We start from the raw sequence: 6,680 nt of genomic DNA, 5'->3' as shown, positions 1-6,680 counted from the left end.
AATAATTTAACTCTTCTATACAATCCGTAGAAATATTAAAATACTACCGCTATTATTATTAATATTGGGTATAAATTTGGAAAGTATTGTTGTATATAAACGTAATAATAAATTCAAATTTAATAAATTATAAATAATAAACCTAATAACTTTTACATATAAGGTAATATGTAGCGAATAGACTTTTATCGTTAATATTATATTTATATATAACCTTATAAAATTTATTATTAAAAATATAAATAATAAAGAAAATAATACCGATAGGGCGGCGATTATTTTACCCGCCTTAGAAGGATTCGAATTATATTTTTCGGAAGAAAAAATAAAATTACTACCGACCTTCCCTAATATTAAATATAAAATTAAAACTAAAAAAAAAACCAAAGAAGTACCATCTAAAGTAATATACCCCCTCTCGAAAATACAATTAAACACTCTATAGGATTACCTAAAAGAGAACCTATATATAAAGAGGATTAAATATTCCGAAAGCCCGGCGGGGGTACTAATCCTATTCGTTTTAAAAAAAGATAACTCCTTATACTTATATATAAACTATTATAATTTAAATAAAATAACGATTAAGAATTAATATTTACTACTTCTAATTAGAGAATTAATAGATCGGTTATCGGGCGCTAAAGTTTTCTTTGAAGTAAATCTATAGGAGGCGTATTATTATATTCGGATTAAAAAGGAAAATTAGTAGAAAATAGTATTTAAGATTAAATATAATTATTTTAAATATATTATAATATTATTCGGGCTAACTAATATACCTACTACGTTTTAAATATATATATATAAAGACCTAACGAATTTAATTAACCGAATTTATATTATATATTTTAATAATATTTTAATTTACTCCTAAATTAAGGAAGAATATAATAAATACTTATAATTCATTTTTAAACAGTTAAAGAACGCTTAATTGTATACTAAATTCTCGAAATACGAATTTTATAAAGAATATATCGATTTTTTCGGCTACTAAATAATAATAGACGGGATTATAATAAACCCAACCCGGGTTATAGTAATTAAAAAATAATTAATACTGGAATTATATTATAATATCTAAATTTTCTTCGAGTTCGTTAATTTCTATCGGTATTTTATTTATAAGTATTCTAAATTAGTAGCCCTTCTTATAAATTTATTAAAGGGAAGTAAGAACGGGAAGAAAATAGGGCTATTTAAATAATTAAGGAAAGCAGATAAAATATTTTGAACCTTAAAGGACGCTTTTGTATTAGCGCTTATATTCTAATATTTAGACTATTCTTAAGAAATAAAGATAGAAATAGACGCTTCTATTAAAATTATTTCGAGTATTCTATTTTAAAAAATTAACGATTAATAGTACCTAATAGTTTCTTTTTTCGAAAAAGCTAACGAATACCGAATAACGCTAATATATAGGGTAATAAGAATTTTTTATTATAATAGTTAATTTAGAATGTTAAAACTATTATTTAAAAAGATTCTTTAAAAGTTTTTTAATATTTACGGACTATTAAATTTTAACGGGTATTATAAAATCCCTAACGAAAGATTTCTAAAGAAAATTTGTGTAATAAGTATATTAATAATTGTAATTCGACTTCGATATAAAATATTAATTAGGCGCTACGAACCCTACGGATAAACTATTTAAAAAATTTAATTATATAAAAGGGAAAATAGAATACGGTGTATATCCTACTTATTTTCTAAAAAGAATTCGGTTTAATTCAATAATTATTAATATCCTTTTAAAAATGATTTATTTCTAAAATAAAGTATTAATATAATGAAAAAAAGGTAATATATATATTCGTTAAATAAATTAGGAGAATTATTAAATTGGCGATAGGACGGAGGTTAAAAGTAACTCCGTTAAACCTTAAGAATAATCTTTTTTTCTAAATTATCTTAAAGAAGGTTACTTATAAATTAACATATAAAGAATTACCCCTTACGTTATAAGTAAATTAAAAATTTTATACTATAATAAAAGAATTCTAATTTAGGGACCTTAATGTTACTGATTTATCGGCGACTATACGAATTAAAAGTTCGATAATTAAAGGGTATAAATTAAATAATTAAGGGGTTCTTTATTTTAAAGAATAATTAATAATCTTTAATAAAGGATTATTATATAAAGAAGTTTTATGTATTTATTATATTAATTTAAGGGCCGGTTATATAAGTATTCCTAAAACTTTAAAACTTATTAAAAAGAAATTCTATTAAAAAAAACTTTATAAAGGACGTAAGTAAATATATTACTTAATATAAATTATACTAGGGTTTTTAACATCCAAAGTATAAACTTTATAGAGACTTCCAATTCTTATTACTACCCGAATAATTTTTTTAAAAAATTAATATTAATTTTATTACTAACCTACCACCGAATTAAAAAATTAATAGTAAAATATATAATACTATCCTTATAATTATTAATTAATTTATAAAAATAGCATTCTTTATTCTAATAATTAAAACCTTAAATATAATAATAATAATTAACTTCCTATATAAGTATATCAAATATTATTTCGGTTCCCCCCTAAGAATTATTAGTAAATAAAATAAATTATTTATTGATAAATTTTAAATCTTTTTATTAAGACCCAGAATATTTTATATTAACTATCTACCGCCTTCTATTTGTAAATAAATAGTTAAACCGAACGCTTTTATTAAACTTTAGAAAAATTCCTTCGTATTAACGCTTTAGAAGAAAATCCGTTACTATAACATTGTTAATTATAAGAGGCCGAATTCGCCTATAATAATTTGGTATATTCGATTATTGGGGTTTCGCCGTTCGAAACCCTCTATAAATACTACCTACGTATAATAAAATATATAGAAGGCCGAAACGAACTATAAATTTAGGGAATGAAAGAAAAGTTTTAAAAGATAAAATAAATATGTAAAGCTATAAAATACTATTAAGGATAAGCCGTCTAAATTTAATGAATGGGGTGTAATAAATAATATACGCTACTAAAATTCTAATTTAGAAATTTAATAGGATTATTTATAAAGAACTTTCGATTTAAAGTTATAAATTAGCCCCTATATTGATTAAAGTAAAAATTAAATAGAAGATTAGGTTAGAAGTATATTAAATCTTTTTACCAATATAATACTATTGGATATACGATGTTTTTTCTATAAATTTACTAGAATTTTAGAAAATAGGGAATAAAGGTACCGAAAATATATTATTATTAGAATTAGTGCAAAAATAAAAAAAATAAAAGGTAAAAAAAGTAATTAATTATAAAAAGAACGGGATAGAATAAAATTTTATAATTAAATAAGTAGGTTAGCCCGTCGAATATAATATTTAGGAACCGGAAAAGTACTTTTCTAACGCGTAAAAAATATTTTCTAAATATTAAAAAATTAAATAGAAGTATTATAAGAAATAGGATAATTAAATTAGTAATATAAAAAATAAATTTAATTACTCTAAAAAGAAAATTACTTCCTGAACGATATTAAAAATCTGTAATAATTGTAATAGACCGGTAATTTATATACAAATTAAAATAGGAAATTAAAGGATTACTAAAGAGGAAATTTGAAAAGTTGGTAATTAACGAAGGAATATATTTAAATATAAAATATAATTAAATAAATTTATCCCAAGAAACCCAACCCCTATTTATATTTTTTAAAAGGATTACTTATAATTATTTAACCCGAAATATTATATTTATAAAGGGAATGCTAATAAGCCGCCGGAGGGGTAAGCTTAGGAATTAAAATACTTATAATATAGTTAATATAAGCGGTTAATATAGTAAGTTCAAAGCGAATATTTATAAAAACTTTACGGAGGGCGACCGCCGATTCGCTAGTACGCGGGTAATAATAAATTTTAAAAAAGGCCGAAACCGTAAGGGCTTTAAATTTAATAGATAAAAAGAATATTTCCTTACCTTCATTTTTTTTAATAATAATAGAACGCTAACTAATAAGGACCTCCTTACTTTTACTTTTCTTAATAATAGTAGGACGACGGCCAATAAAAGTAAAATTACTAATTCGGTTAGGAAAATTATAGCGGAAAATAGTAAGCAAATAAGGCTCGGAAAAAATAAAGGAAATTAATAGAAAGGTATTAATAAACTTATAAATTAAGGAAACTACTAATTTAATATAGGCCGAAGAGGGCTTTCTATATAAAATTTTAAGATTCTCCAATTTGACGCCAATAGGAGCTGTTAAAAAATATTAAAAATTTCTGAATAAAATATTAAAACAATTATTATTTTTAATAAATATAATAAATTAATCTTAAAGAATATAAATATAACTTATAATTTCAAACTCTTTAAAATCGGTAAAAAAGGAGCGACGGAGTGCCGTAGTAGGTAAACTCTCTATAAATTAACGAACCGCCTCCGAAGGAAATACTTCTTGAACGACGGGATAGACTTTTATAATAGGTTTAATTAGGGGTAAAATCGTCGGAATAAAAAGTATAATTATAATTAAAAAGTAATAAAAGGCCCGATTTTAAATAAAGAATTATAAATTCGAACTACGAAAGTTAAAATTAAGGGATTTCTCATACGAAATAATTTATATAAATAATTGAATAAGCTAAATTCTTAAAAAAGGGTATTAAAAAATTAAGGATTATTGAAAGGGAAACGATTATATAAAACGTAAAAGTAATTACCGTAAAAACCCCCAACGTTATATTAGTAAAATTTATATCCTTGCTCTATTTTAAGGGTAAAATCTATTTTTAAAATTCTATAAAAGGAAAAAGGATGCAATTAAAAGGATAGTCGATAAAAGAATTTAAAACGACGGGACTACGCTATTTACTGGGCGAAAAACCGCTTCTTTCTAAATAAAATTATAAATTTCTATAAATAGAAATAAAGACTTCTTGATTTTTAAAATTAAAGGGATTTCTAAAGTAAGAAGGGCCTAATTTAAAAAAAAAAGATTTAAAACTAATTAACCGAAGGGTAATTTAAAAGTATTAATTTATTAATATAAAAGCGTAGAAATAATAGGAACGTTACTTAAAAAATTTTAATAATAAAAATGCTGGTTACTATTACTACTGAAGGATATATTAATAGGAAGCTAAGGTATATTACCTATATAATATAAAGACGTAAAGTCGCTATTAATAGGAATTTTATTACCTTTTTAAATAGAAGGAAAATTATAATTAAGGGTCGGCGTAGTATTATGCTTATTGAAAAAAGTAGAAGAAAATTTCGAAAAAAAACGACGGGAGAATTCGGTCTTTTAAATACTGTTGAAAAAGAGGATATTTAATTCTATATAATCTGTAGAACTATTGGAATTATTGTTGGAATTAGAACATAACTTAGAATGAGAAGACGGTTTGGAATTAAAAGAATTAGAGGAATTAGAACGTTCGAAAAATTTAAAAGAATAGTCAAATTCGCTATCTTCGAAAATAAGACCGACCGCTGAATTTCCGTTGATAAAAAATTTTGCTTCGCTATCGGATTTGTCCTCGTCCATAAAGGGGCAAGGTTTATTAATATTTATATCCTCTATAAATTTTTTATAATTAAAATTAAAAATTTCTAAAATAGTAACGTTATTGTAAATTTATTAAAAATAGAAACGAATAAATTCGTTACTAATTATATAGGGAATAAATAAAATAAATTAAAAATAATTTTCCGCATAATAGATTAAAAAAAGTAAAGGATCGTTAAGGCGAATTATTAACGATTAATAACCGTTATCGTTACCTTTATTATTAAAAATATAAAAATAAGTATTGAAACTAAGTAAATAAATATATTAAAAAATAGTATAGGACGGACGATATAAAAATTTGTATTAACGCGTAAATTAAATTAAGGGTAACGGAATTCGATACTATTCTTTAAATTCTAATAAACAATAATTGAGGTAAGTATATAAGCCGGAAAGGGGCCGCTAATAAACTTCTACGACCTTTTCCAAAATTTATACTAATAATCCGTAAATTCGTAAATATATTAAATAATAAATTAATTTAATACTATTATAATAGCGATCAAGATATTTAAAGCCTATTCAATAATAAGGAAATAACCAGCGGTTTAAATTACAGTATTAATATATTAACCGGGGTTGAAATTAACTCCGGGATTTAAATTAAAATAAAAATAATTAATAATTATAGTGGTTAAACGATGGAAATTATAGACCTCCTCTACAATTTAACTAATAATAATATTCTTACCCTAAACGGAGGTATATTCCTTAAAAAGTTTTTCTAATCGATTACAAAACGCTAATACTAAATGCTTCACTTTAAAAATATTAAAACTGATATAATTATTAATACCAGTCTTAACTGAAAAATCGCCGGCATCGGTACCTATATAAAGCTAAATATATTTTAAAATACCTAAAATATAATATTTGTAAGGGATTTAAATTACCGAAGGTTAACTGATAAAATAAATTAAAAATAAAGAAAGAATAATTTATAAGGTAATAAATTTATTTTTATATCTAATAACGTATATAATTATTACTAGAATCCTCAATTTAGTAATAGTAAAGGAATAATAAATTAAAGTAAATAATTACCGAATATTAATTATAAAGGATATTTTCGCCGTCCTAAAAAGTAAATTAACGCTAACGTATCGCCAATAAATTAAAGGATCTAGTAA

The sequence above is a fragment of the Neurospora tetraspora genome (assembly GCF_033439725.1).
Source record: "Neurospora tetraspora strain CBS 560.94 chromosome Unknown B0H65scaffold_3, whole genome shotgun sequence".
Lineage (NCBI taxonomy): Eukaryota > Fungi > Ascomycota > Sordariomycetes > Sordariales > Sordariaceae > Neurospora > Neurospora tetraspora.
Note: the sequence above shows the minus strand (reverse complement) of the source record.